Here is a 14,771-nt window from a genome sequence, read left to right on the forward strand (position 1 = left end):
TTCCTGTGGTGCTGCAGTAGCCCTCCCTCCCCATTTGCTTAAGACTCAGCAGTCACTTGTATTCTTGTAGTTTTTGGAAAACCTTACTAATTTCAAATGTCCAGATGTGAATAAGTTTGAGTTTTAGCATAGGAAGAAGCAGCGAGAGAGAAGGGGGAGGGGAAAAAAATGTTGGCTTATTTGTGGTGTTTTTTTTTTTGCTTTAAGCACCTCCGCCCACACAAGGAAGTGGTTGTATTACTCAGAGAGGAAAAGAGAAGTTTTGTGCAACTCTCAGACTTAATTCTGTCTTCTCATCTCCCTCAGAATCTACATTGAATTCTCAGACGCACAAAAAGGTCATAGGTAGGTGTACAATACAGTATGTGAGGAGGGGTTGGGGGTGACTGCTGTACAATATTTTCCTATTATTCCATAACACTTTGATTTCGTTGCTCATGCTATTTAGCAAGCAACGGGGAAGATTTGGGGCTTTTCTGTGCACCAAAACTCCAGCCTGTTAGTGCAGTAACATCGGAGGTTGTCTTTCAGCCTCCCAAAACTACATAAAAAATGCAATAGGGCTATAGCTGAATAATAAGAATCTGGTTTGCGCACTGCAAAGCGAACGAAACGCAACATTATTCTGCTCTACTGCACTATGGGAAAAGTATTCTGATTATACCTGCACAGTAGACATCGATACTGGATTTAGAAACTACATCACATTGTATTTGTAACCAATCTGTTAAGATGAAGTGCAGAGCATCAGTGATACATACTGTCTGAGTCATGTGATTGCCAACCAGTTGAAGTATTGTGCAAGTTCTGCTCCTTTCCTGCTGCAAGCATTAGTGTATGTCGAAAGTGCAGATGCTATAAAGTAAAAGGTGGAGAATGTAGTTCCTGGTCCAAGCTACAAACCTAGTTTGTCAGGATTTCCTTGAGCATGATGAGATTTATTTTAGGGTACAGGTATATATTATGATTTTTTTTTTCCCATATGGGCATTCTTTCATGTATGAAACATAAGGTAAACAAATGCATTTTGGAATGGATGAAAAAAGTACTGACATCTGCATATATTATGAGGCTCTGCTGGTAGCAAGCTGCAAATTTTAGGCTGGGGATCTTATGGTTAAATGGTTTAATATTGTGGGCATTTAGGACAACTATGTTGGTCTTGGAACCATGGTCAATATGGTCTGAATGTGATGGACATGAGCCTGTGGCAATGAGCAAGAACTGGATTTGGTGAGCACTGAATCTACGTGTGCTGGACATTGGACTGCATATGTTGGATATTATGCTATATAATGTACTAAATAATTTGGTCTAATGTGCACAATATTTGTACAATTGCCAGAGCAGGATCAGAAACTGGAGCTATGTTTTAAAAAAACAAAAACAAAAAAATGAGCCCTGAAGATAACAAATATGCTTAACAGCACATATTTTCTATTAAAGTAAATGAGATGTGTGTGTTGGTATTTATATATATATATATATATATATATATATATATATATATATATATATATAATGAATTAGAAATTAGTACAAACAAAGTATACAGTGAAAAAAACTAATTTGGGAGCACAGTGCTGTTTGTACTTTTATGCAATCCTGTAATAAATATAATGCTGAGGAGCTTTTTTTTTTTATCTCTGTTTGTGTGTCCAGCCTTTGCCTTTCTTCAATATGTAATATTCCATTACAGCAAAATTCAGCTTTGATTGGAATATCTTAGGTAGAACCTAGTGCTAAGAGATTACCGATCGGGGGTCCATCATTACATCCTTAGACATACCCATACTGATCCCGCAAGTAATGCCCTATGATGTCTGACACACTCTGCTTGTTCCAGCTGACCTAGAGGTTAATTTGCTAAAACTTCTAAATTGGAAAGTTTTAGGTGTTGCCCACAGCATCCAATCAGGTCCTAGCTATCCTTTTCTAGATAAATTATAGCTTGAATCTGATTGGTTGCTATGGGCAACACCTCCATTTTTCACTTTTTTAAAGTTCTCATAAATCTACTCCCTGGTCTGTTTCCAGACAAGGCAGCGTGATTTCCACTAATATAAAGCTGCCTGTGGGAGTGTACAGGAGTGTGGTGAGCACTGGTACATGCTTACAAGACATCCGGATACCTGCTAGATAGCCTATGCTCAATGTAACTAACATTTTGGTTGAATATCCTATCTGCTTTTGAACTAATTGCAATGTGGTACATATTGTCACATTTGTGTCACTCACCAGCTTTTACCAATGTTCAAAAATGATAAACTCAATTATATGTCTTGTGAAACATATTTTTCTAATTAGTTTAACTGCAGCTCTGAGTCTGTGTGATGTGTAATTTTGTCAAGTTGAAGCTTGCATAAAGACAGCTCCCGCAAATCCGTTACATAAACATTTATTACTTTGATGACCAATCACTGTGTGTTAAACAATTACATATACATATATAACAGTGTAGTTAATTTTATAAACTGCACACATAGATCTTTTAATAAAGTCTGTCTCCTTGCCATCTTATTGAGGATAATTTGAAAATGTTGCAAAAAGTAAAGGTTAAATTAATGAGCAAGACCGTTCAAAGGAAAAAAAATAAGGAAGTTCATTGTTTTAATCTACCTTAATTGTACCTTATGCATTATTATTGATTAAGGTACATGAGGCATGTACAATTATCTGGTCAAATGGACAATTTTATGCACATTGGTGAACCTAAATGTGTGATGAGCATAGAAGCAGGTAATTTTATTGCAGATTGAGTAATACAGCTTTGCACTGTGCCACCACACATGACCTGCTGTATTGTTATAGAAACCTGGAAAAATAAAAATATAGACATTTTGATGTCTAGGAGAAGTTTTATTATTTCTCGATAAAGTTAAGCATCTATAAAACATTTTAGTATTGATTTTCACAAAGTTTGCTGCATCAGTGTTTTTTAAGGATGAGCGGACTCGGATTCCTGGAATCCGAGCCCCCCGAACAGCGCGGATCCGAGTCAGATCCGAGCACTGTCCGGGTATTCCTGCCGATTCCGAAACTTAAAACGAGGCTCTGAGTCATAATCCCGCTGTCGGATCTCGCGATACTCGGATTCTTTAAATTCCTCGCTTGCCGCCGCCATCTTCACTCGGGCATTGATCAGGTAAGAGGGAGGGTGTGTTAGGTGGTCCTCTGTCCTGCTATTTCTCGTGCTGTGCTGTGCTGTGCTCTGTCCTGCTGAGTCCAGTGGTGCTTTTGCCAGTGCTCTGTCCTGCTGAGTCCAGTGGTGCATCAGTCCAGTGCTCTGTCCTTGCTGAGTCCAGTGGTGCATCAGTCCAGTGCTCTGTCCTTGCTGATTCCAGCGGTGCGTTTTGTCCTGTGCTTTGTTCTATTAAGTGCATATTTATTTCAAAAGTATTAAAAATTCTTCCATAAAAAGAAAAATTCTACAAAAATCCTTTTAAAATAATATAAAAAAAATAATGAAAAAAAGTCCTTGCTGAGTCCAGTGGTGCATTAGTCCAGTGCTCTGTCCTTGCTGAGTCCAGTGGTGCATCAGTCCAGTGCTCTGTCCTTGCTGAGTCCAGTGGTGCATCAGTCCAGTGCTCTGTCCTTGCTGAGTCCAGTGGTGCATCAGTCCAGTGCTCTGTCCTTGCTGAGTCCAGTGGTGCATCAGTCCAGTGCTCTGTCCTTGCTGAGTCCAGCGGTGTTTTTGTCCTGTGCTTTGTTTTGCTAAGTGCATCTTTAGTTTAAAAGTATTAAAAAATCTTCCCAAAAAATTATAATTCGACAAAAATCCTTTTAAAAAAATATTCTAAAAAGTCTAAAAACAATTATTGCAGTCCATTAACATTAATACTGCAATCTATTAAAAATTGTTCACTGTTCTTGCAGTATTTAAAAAATAGTACTGTAATACAACATGTGCTGCATATAATGGAGTGCCAAAATTGGGGGGATAAAGTAGGGAAAGACCAAGACCCACTTCCTCCTAATGCTGAAGCTGCTGCCACTAGTCATGACATAGACAATGAAATGCCATCAACGTCGTCTGCCAAGGCCGATGCCCAATCTCCTAGTAGAGGGCATGCAAAATCCAAAAAGCAAAAGTTCACTACAATTAGTAAAAAAAGAAAATTGAAAACATCTGAGGAGAAACGTAAACTTGCCAATATGCCCTTTACGACACGGAGTGGCAAGGAACGGCTTAGGCCCTGGCCCGTGTTCAGGACTAGTGGTTCAGCTTCACCCAAGGATCTAAGCCCTCCTCCCCCCCCCTCCAAAAAATTTAAAAGAGTTATGCTGTCAGCAACAAAACAGCAAACAACTCTGCCTTCTAAACAGATGACATCACAAATCCCCAAGGCGAGTCCAAGGGTGTTGGTGGTTGATAAGCCTGACCTTCCCATCACTGTACGGGAAGAGGTGACTCCATCCACCATTTGCAGCACACCCTCTGCATATGCTGGAAGGATCACCCACAGTGTAGATCCAGATTTGGATAATCAAGGTGTCAATGTTGTACACCGGGAGGAGGCTATTGATGTAGCTGGCACTGTGGAGGAACTTGATGATGAGGATGCTGATGTGGTTATTGTAAATGAGGCACCAAAGGGGGAAACAGCTGATGTCCATGGGATGAAAAAGCCCATCGTCATGCCTTGTCAGAAGACCAAAAAATGCACCTCTTCGGTCTGGAGTTATTTTTATCCAAATCCTGACAACCAATGTATGGCCATATGTAGCTTATGTAAAGCTCAAATAAGCAGGGGTAAGGATCTTGGCCACCTAGGGACATCCTCCCTTATATGTCATCTGAATAACCTTCATAGTTCAGTGGTTAGTTCAGGAACTGGGGCTAGGACCGTCATCAGTCCAGGGACACCTAAATCCCTTGGTCCTGTTGGATACACACCACCAACACCCTCCTCGTCAACTTCCTCCACGATCTCCATCAGATTTAGTCCTGCAGACCATGTCACCAGCCAGAATGAGTCCTCTTCAATACAGGATTCATCCGAGGAATCCTGCAGCGGTACGCCTACTACTGCCACTGCTGCTGTTGCTGCTGGTAGTCGGTCATCTTCCCAGAGGGGAAGTCGTAAGACCGCTACATCTTTCACCAAACAATTGACCATACAACAGTCATTTGCCATGAGCACCAAGTACGACAGTAGTCATCCTATGGCAAAGCGGATAACTGCGTCAATAACAGCAATGTTGGTGTTAGATGTGCGTCCGGTGTCCGCCATCAGTGGAGTGGGATTTAGACGGTTGATGGAGGTATTGTGTCCCCGTTACCAAATCCCGTCGAGATTCCACTTCACTAGGCAAGCGATAACAAAGATGTACAGAGAAGTAAGAACAAGTGTCCTCAGTGCTCTGAAAAATGCGGTTGTACCCACTGTCCACTTAAAAACGGACATGTGGACAAGTGGTTCAGGGCAAACTAAGGACTATATGACTGTGACAGCCCACTGGGTAGATGCATCGCCTTCCGCAGCAACAGCAGCAGCTGCATCAGTAGCAGCATCTCCACAACGGCTGCTCGTGCCAAGGCAGTCAACGTTGTGTATCACAGGTTTTAGTAAGAGGCACAACGCTGACAGCCTCTTAGAAAAACTGAGGGAAATAATCTCAGAGTGGCTTACCCCACTTAGACTCTCCAGGGGATTTGTGGTGTCAGACAACGCCAGTAACATTGTGTGGGCATTACATATGGGCAATTTCCAGCACGTCCCATGTTTTGCCCACACCGTTAATTTGGTGGTGCAGCATTACCTCAAGAGTGACAGGGGTGTGCAGGAGATGGTTGAGGTGGCCCTCAAAATTGCTGGACACTTTCGGCATTCTGCCAGTGCCTACCGCAGACTCGAGCAACATCAAAAAAGTCTGAACCTGCCCTGCCATCACCTCAAACAAGAGGTTGTGACGCGCTGGAACTCCACCCTCTATATGCTGCAAAGGATGGAGGAGCAGCCATTCAAGCCTACACAGCCACCTACGACATAGGAAAAGGAGTGGGGATGCGCCTGAGTCAAGCGCATTGGAGACTGATTTCCGTGTTGTGCAAGGTTCTGCAGCCGATTGAACTTGCCACACGAGAAGTCAGTTCCGACACTGCCAGCTTGAGTCAGGTGATTCCCCTGATCATGCTGTTGCAGAAGCAGCTGGAAAAAGTTAGGGAGGAGCTGGTAAACCATTGCGATTCCACCAAGCATGTAGCTCTTGTGGATGAAGCCCTTCGTACGCTTTGCCAGGATCCGAAGGGTGGTCACTCTTTTAAAGTCAGAGGAATACATTCTGGCCACCGTGCTCGATCCTCGGTTTAAAGCGTATGTTGTGTCTCTGTTTCCGGCGGACACACGTCTACAGAGGTGCAAACACCTGCTGGTCAGGAAATTGTCCTCTGAAGAGGACCGTGACATTCCAACAGCTCCACCTTCATATTCTTCCACACCTGTGGCTGCGAGGAAAAAACTCAGTTTTCCTAAAAGACCCGCTGGCGGGGATGCTGATAACATCTGGTCCGGACTGAAGGACCTGTCAACCATTGCAGACATGTCTAGTGTCGCTGCATTGGATGCTGTCACAATAGAAAAAATGGTGGAGGATTATTTTTCTGACACCATCCAAATAGACATGTCAGACAGTCCATATTGTTACTGGCAGGAATAAAAGGAAGTTTGGAACCCCCTGTACAAACTGGCTCTATTTTACCTGAGTTGTCCCCCCTCCAGTGTGTACTCAGAAAGAGTTTTTAGTGCAGCGGGGAACCTGGTCAGTGAGCGGCGAAGGAGGTTGCTTCCGCAGAACGTTGAAAAAATGATGTTCATTAAAATGAATTATCAATTCCTCAATGAAGTACAGCACTGCCCTCCAGATAGTACAGAGGGACCTGTGGTTGTGGAGTCCAGCGGGGACGAATTGATAATGTGTGAGGAGGAGGAAGTACACACTGAAGGGGGAGAGGAATCGGATGATGAGGATGAGGATGACATCTTGCCTCAGTAGAGCCTGTTTAGTTTGTACAGGGAGAGATGAATAGCTTTTTTGGTGTGGGGGCCCAAACAAACCAATCATTTCAGCCACAGTTGTTTGGTAGGCCCTGTCGCTGAAATGATTGGTTTGTTAAAGTGTGCATGTCCTATTTCAACAACATAAGGGTGGGTGGGAGGGCCCAAGGACAATTCAATCTTGCAACTCTTTTTTTTGGCATTATGTGACCGTTGAACAGTCGTTTGCCATGAGCACAAAGTAAAACAAAATTAAAACAAATTAAACAAATTAAGCCAAAAGTATAATATAACGTATAAACAATACACTTGAAAGCTTGAGCCTTTAAATGAAAAAGTCACTCTTCATTGCACGAAGATTTGCAACAGGGACAGTTTTTTTTTTGTTTCCAAAGTCAACAAATAACACTTCGACCCTGTCTGTCTTTAACATTCTTGATGGGATCTCAATGATGAATGGTCTGTACCATGGTTGGAGGAGGTATTGTGGCCCCGGTACCAAATTGGGTACCGGGGCCACTCCACTACGCAGTCCAGATAGAGGCGTATCAGATATAAAAAAACGTAGACTATAGTTGCTGCCAAATTCAAAATGACCTGTCATCGTCTAAAACAAAAGGTATTGACACGCTCGAACTACACCCTGTATATGCTGCAGAGGATGTAGGAGCAGGCAGCTGTGCAGTGGAATTGAGACCATTTGAAGGCGGAGGTATTGTGGCCCCGGTACCAAATTGGGTACCGGGCCCACTCCACTACGCAGTCCAGAAAGCTACCTCGGTGCAACGTTTTGGACTAAAAACAATATTGTGAGGTGTTCAGAATAGACTGGAAATTAGTGGAAATGATTGTTATTGAATGTTATTGAGGTTAATAATAGCGTAGGAGTGAAAAACAAACAAAAAACTAGATTTTAGCACTGTTTATGCTTTTTTAAAAATAAATCAGAACCCAAAACCCTAAATCAGAACTAAAACCTTTCGTCAGGTGTTTTGGCAAAACAAATCAGAACCCAAAACCTCAAACTAATCAGAACCCAAAACACAAAACACTAAAAGTGCCCGGTGCATACCCTTAGTGTTTTTACACCTCCTTGTCAGATGCTATAGTATACTGAACTAAAATTACAAGCATTTCATAAGTGTCAAAGGCTTTTATTGTCAATTACATTAAGTTTATGCAGAGTCAATATTTGCAGGGTTGACCCTTCTGTTTGAAGACCTCTGCAATTCACCCTGGCATGCTGTCAATCAACTTCTGGGCCACATACTGACTGATGGCCGCCCATTCTTGCCTAATCAATGCTGGAAGTTTGGCAGAATTTGTGGGTTTTTGTTTGTCCCCCCGCCTCTTGAGAATTGACCACAAGTTCTCAATGGGATTAAGGTCTGTGGAGTTACCTGGCCATGAACCCAAAATGTGAATGTTTTGATCTACGAGCCACTTAGTTATCACTTTTGCCTTATGGCAAAGTGTTCCATTGTGCTGCAAAAAGGCATTGTTTGTCACCAAATTGTTCTTGGATGGTTGGGAGAAGTTGCTCTTGGAGGATGTTTTGGTACCATTCTTTATTCATGGTTGTGTTCTTAGGCAAAATTGTGAGTGAGCCCACTCCATTGGCTGAGAAGCAACCCCACACATGAATGGTCTCGGGATGCTTTACTGTTGGCATGACACAGGACTGATGGTATCGCTTACCTTTCCTTCTCTGGACAAGCGTTTTTCAGATACCCAAACAATCTGAAAGGGGATTCATCAGAGAAAATTACTTTACCCCAGTCCTCAGCAGTCCAATCCCTGTACCTTTTGTAGAATATCAGTTTCTCCGTGATGTTTTTCCTGGAGAGAAGTGGCTTCCTTGCTGACCTTCTTCACACCAGGCTATCCTCCAAAGGTCGTCACCTCACTGCGCATGCAGATGCACTTACACCTGTCTGCTGCCATTCCTGAGCAAGCTCTCCCCTGGTGGTGCCCCGAACCCGCAGCTGAATCAACTTTAGAAGACGGTCCTGGCACTTGATAGATGTTCTTGGGCGCCTTGAAACCTTCTTCACAACTATTGAACCTCTCTCCTTGAAGTTCTTGATGATCCGATAAATGGTTGATTTAGGTGCAATCTTGCTAGCGGCAATATCCTTCCTTGCCTATGAAGCCCCTTGTGCAAAGCAATGATGACTACATGTGTTTCCTTGCAGATAACCATGGTTAACAGAGAAATAACAGTGATTTTAAGCACCACTCTCCTTTTAAAGCTTCCAGTCTATTATTCTAACTCAATAAGCATGACAGAGTGATCTCCAGCCTTGTTCTCGTCAACGCTTTCACCTGTGTTAACGAGAGAATCACTGACCTGATATCAGCTGGTCCTTTTGTGGCAGGGCTGAAATGCAAGCGAAATGTTCTGTTTGGAATAAAGTTCATTGTCATGGCGAAGAGGGACTTTTCAATTCATTGCAATTCATCTGATCACTCTTCATGACATTCTGGAGTATATGCAAATTGCAATCATAAAAATTGAGGCAGCAGACTTTGTGAAAAATAATATTTGTGTCATTCTCAAAACCTTTGGCCATGACTGTAGTCGTAACGACAATTGCAAACATTATTTTAAAGCTGGAAGTGGTTAAAGGTGCCACAAGATTTAATGCTTGTGGATGTAGTTTTAGAGAGATCAGTCTTGTTAACCTCATATAATGAATAGAACTATGTTGCCTCAAATTTAGATTTACTAACCGTGTCTCAAACACACTCACCTGAGCCTGCGTGACATGTATTGTTTGTCTGAAAATTATTCAAATATCCCATTTAAGTATATCTTACACTGCCTATGACTTGTCCAATACTGCCACCACCAAGAGTTGATTCCAAAGCTAACAATTTGAGGAAGCTGTTCTGTTCTCCCTGCCTTATATCCCACTAAAAACAATACTTAAATCAACCAAATGATTCCCTGTATATCAGTTATGTAGCTTTGTAATAGCCAAGCTATCTAACTTGTAAATCCCTTAAGAATACAAAGACAGAATGTCATAAAATGCAGTTTAATATGAATAAAATGTCACAATGCTTATGGTAATAAAATATACCATAAAATGACATACTGTAAAATATTGCAAAACAGTTTATTTAAAATAAACAAGGCTAAAAACAGAACACTCACATAATTTCGTGATATCTGAGGCTGGGAGATAAGAATGTGGACAACTCTTTAATCAGATTGATCCCCAAAAAGACAATTTTTCAAATCAATACATTACATTTTAAACATTTTCTTCTGCCCACAATTCCCCTCCTACCTGTGAGGTCACTGACAGAGGTGTGGTGAAAATTCTAAATGATTTTTATGAATTAGTTTGATCACCAGTTTTAGTGATTAAGGGGCATATTTAACAAATCACGGTAGTGCACTATTGTGCACTTACCATGGAATTAAAGTCCCGATGTGCCCTCAGCAAATTTATTAAAGGTGCATCGCAGCAGATATCATGGATATCTGCTGCTTTGCACTCCTGATCGTTTTTGCGAGCAGTCACCATTCAACAGAATGGTGACTGCTCTGGCCGCAATCTAACAAGTCCCGATTTTTATTTTTATTTTATTTTTTTTTTTTTTTTCGGGAACTTGTCTTGATAATGTACGCCAGCTGAAGCTGGCGTACATTATCTGAATTTAAGAAATCCACTGCTGTCAGCTCTGCTCCGAAGAGCAGAGCTGGACAGCGCATGTGTGGAGGGATCACATGATCCCTCCCTGTCACTCAGCGCACTCTCTCTGCAATGATAGTTGCAGAGACAGAGTGGGGACTTTGTGCGCATGTGCACTGCACATGCGCAATTGAAGGAAGAAGAGGAACGAAGAGGAGATCCCGAGACAGCGCATCCGAAGAGGGGGGTAAGTGTGATTTTTTTTCTATCACAGAAACAGCAGTTTTTCGGAACTGCTGTTTCTGTGTTCCCTTTTTAATAAATTTGAGAAATAGTTCAATCCATATCCTTGCGGTAAGGATTGATAACTATTTCTCACTTTTGCCGATTAATGATAAATGTGCCCCACAATCTATAAATTATTATATAATTCCACAGAAACATACCAGAACAGTGGTGTCATAATGTTTCATTCAATAAACCAGTTAAAACTTTCTGCACCGTGGATTATGAAATATAATTATGAAATAGTATTTGGCGAAATACTCAATTCCTATGTCTTCGCTAGAAGTGGATCTCTAAGTTTGACACATGTTATTTGTACTGATTATGAATACATACAGAAATCTATGCAACATTTTTTTGATGTATACATTTCCTATTTAAATATATAAGGCATACTGTACGGTATTGTTAGTATACTTTTTGGGCCTTTAAAGAGACCTTACATCTGAGGGCATCTGTGCAGCTGGTCCAAATGTAGGTGACATGCACATATTGTCTCACATCCTGTAGCACAATACAAGGTTTCCCTGAAATATGCTGTGTCACATGGCAAAGACACTTTCTGGTCCCAATGTCCTCCAAATATTGTAGTATTAACACTTAATTTACTCCACAGTGATTTCACATATTAACACAACTCATATCTGGCATCTTGCTGAGTAATCAGTTATATATATTATGTTTTCTTTTTTTTTTAACCTCTGATTATGTCATCATTGCGACAAGCACTATATTCACAAGTTGTTTTCAGGGTTAGTGAATTTGTCCCATTAGGTTTCTGAAAGAGAAGAGGATTGAAACAAACTTCAAGTACATATAGTTAGAATAGCAGCAGCAAGGGACGTTAAATATATTTTGTAGGAAACCATTATTGAGCAAAATCGGCAGACTAGATACAATGGTCATTATTATCTGACGTCTGATGTCTTTATTTCTGCTATGTATAACAATTCCTTCCTGTCTGCTATTAATCAAACACACACTCTAAGCCAGCAAAGAAATACTTGTAAAGCTTGCATCTAGTGGCAGTCTGATCTGTTTGTAGCGTATTTTTAGTCTCCAAATCTACCCACATCACACAAATGTAGGTCAATTCTCCTAAGAAGAAAGAATCAGTATGTAAAGAAGGCCGGGCATGGAGGCGTCTTGTCAGGAACTATTTTGAACTCAAGCAGGGTTAGACCCCAGATGCTGAAAATCTCTACCTTTGGCACCAAGTATCACAATAATAAGATGTCACGGGTTTAAAATTATAAATGTTCAGTCTAGTTTAAATTAGGGATGTGCACCGGCGACTTTTGAGGTCTCGTGTTTTGTGTTTTGGATCCGGATTTTCGTTATTTTTGAGGTTCGGATTTGTCTCGCAAAACACTTGACGAAAGGTCTCGGTTCGGATTTAAGGTATTGGATTCGGATTTTTTTTGAAAAAAACATAAAAAGTTTAAAAATCAAGTTTTTGGGCTTATTTTCACTCCTAGGCTATTATTAACCTCAATAACATTCAATAACAAGCATTTCCACTAATTTACAGTGTATTCTGAACACCTCACAATATAGTTATTAGTCCAAAACGTTGCAACAAGGTATCTTTCTGGACTGCGTAGAGGAGTGGGTCACCACAATATATATTAAAAACCCTGAACTTTTATGATTCGCACCAATAATTGTACCTGGACTGCGTAGAGGAGTGGGTCACCACAATATCTTAAAAACCCTGAACTTTTATGATTCGCACCAATAATTGTACCTGGACTGCGTAGAGGAGTGGGTCACCACAATATCTTAAAAACCCTGAACTTTTATGATTCGCACCAATAATTGTACCTGGACTGCGTAGAGGAGTGGGTCACCACAATATATTAAAAACCCTGAACTTTTATGATTCGCACCAATAATTGTACCTGGACTGCGTAGAGGAGTGGGTCACCACAATATATTAAAAACCCTGAACTTTTATGATTCGCACCAATAATTGTACCTGGACTGCGTAGAGGAGTGGGTCACCACAATATCTTAAAAACCCTGAACTTTTATGATTCGCACCAATAATTGTACCTGGACTGCGTAGAGGAGTGGGTCACCACAATATATTAAAAACCCTGAACTTTTATGATTCGCACCAATAATTGTACCTGGACTGCGTAGAGGAGTGGGTCACCACAATATATTAAAAACCGTGAACTTTTATGATTCGCACCAATAATTGTACCTGGACTGCGTAGAGGAGTGGGCACTGGGCACCACAATAAAATATATAAAAAACCTTCAACAGATCTGCATTACACTACACATACGGCTGCTCCTCCATCCTCTCCATCATATACATGTTGGAGTTTTAGCGTGTGACAACCTCTTGTTTTTGATAATGTCAGTGCATTTTGAATATTTTTCAATTTGCCCCACACCACTGAATGTACTTTATCTATGATACGCATCTATCTATCTGGACTGCGTAGTGGGGTGGCCCCGGTACCCAATTTGATACCGGGGCCACAATAAAATAAATACACCCTCCACGTGTCAGAATTCCACCAAACAAGTATCTGGACTGCGTAGTGGGGTGGCCCCGGTACCCAATTTGATACCGGGGCCACAATAAAATAAATACACCCTCGACGTGTCAGAATTCCACCAAACAAGTATCTGGACTGCGTAGTGGGGTGGCCCCGGTACCCAATTTGATACCGGGGCCACAATAAAATAAATACACCCTCCACGTGTCAGAATTCCACCAAACAAGTATGTGGACTGCGTAGTGGGGTGGCCCCGGTACCCAATTTGATACCGAGGCCACAATAAAATAAATACACCCTCCACGTGTCAGAATTCCACCAAACAAGTATCTGGACTGCGTAGTGGGGTGGCCCCGGTACCCAATTTGATACCGGGGCCACAATAAAATAAATACACCCTCCACGTGTCAGAATTCCACCAAACAAGTATGTGGACTGCGTAGTGGGGTGGCCCCGGTACCCAATTTGATACCGGGGCCACAATACCTCCTCCAAACATGCTACAGACAATTCGTCATTGAGATCCCATCAAGTATGTTAAAGACAGACAGGGTCCAAGTGTTATTAGTTGACTTTGTAAACAAAAAAACTGTCCCTGTTGCACATAGTCGTGCAATGAAGACTGACTTTTTCATTTAAAGGCACGATCTTTCAAGTGTAGTGTTTGTAAGTCTAAGTCATATTATACTTTTGGTAAAATTGGTTTTTTTTGTTCCTCTTTATGGTAATTAATTAGTAATAGAATTAAAGTAGGAAATAGAATTAAATAGAATTAAAGTAGGAAATAGAGTGGTATAGAGTTGTAGTGTGGTATAGATAGAGTGGTCCACACAATATAATAATAAAACCCTCAACTGGTCTGAATTCCACCAAACAAGTATCTGGACTGCATAGTGGGGTGGCCCCGGTACCCAATTTGATACCGGGGCCACAATACCTCCTCCAAACATGCTACAGACAATTCGTCATTGACAGACCCCAGACAGACAGGGTCGTAGTGTTATTGTTTGACTTTGTAAACCCAAAAAAATGTCCCTGTTGCACTTGCACATAGTCGTGCAATGAAGACTGACTTTTTCATTTAAAGGCACGATCTTTAAAGTGTCAGAAAGAGAGAGAAGACACAGGAGAGGAGAGTTGTAGCTGGGGACCTGGGATGGAAGCTCCCAGGCTCCCCCAGCATTGCCTGGAAGTCTGAGCGTGGTGACTGAGCCAGGGCAAGGAATGTGTGCCCTGGATGAGGGGGAGAACTCCATGCCACTATAGTGAACCCAAGAGAGAGGGGGACACTGCACATGGAAGAGGCCCTGGAGTGAGGGCTGCTACAAGAG

At 41.6% G+C, this 14,771-nt stretch overlaps 1 protein-coding gene across 1 annotated transcript in view; it reads left to right on the forward strand.

Moving 5' to 3' along the window:
• Window positions 1-203: 203 nt before the first annotated feature.
• The window catches only part of ARPC1B (actin related protein 2/3 complex subunit 1B), a 58,502-nt gene continuing 43,934 nt past the window's right edge, over window positions 204-14,771 (forward strand). The window contains exon 1 of the mRNA XM_075179918.1: window positions 204-345. The gene's annotated coding sequence lies outside the window, so the exon portion shown is untranslated. The remainder of the gene's footprint in view (window positions 346-14,771) is intronic.

The sequence above is a fragment of the Mixophyes fleayi genome, chromosome 7 (assembly GCF_038048845.1).
Source record: "Mixophyes fleayi isolate aMixFle1 chromosome 7, aMixFle1.hap1, whole genome shotgun sequence".
NCBI classification, from domain to species: Eukaryota; Metazoa; Chordata; class Amphibia; order Anura; family Limnodynastidae; genus Mixophyes; species Mixophyes fleayi.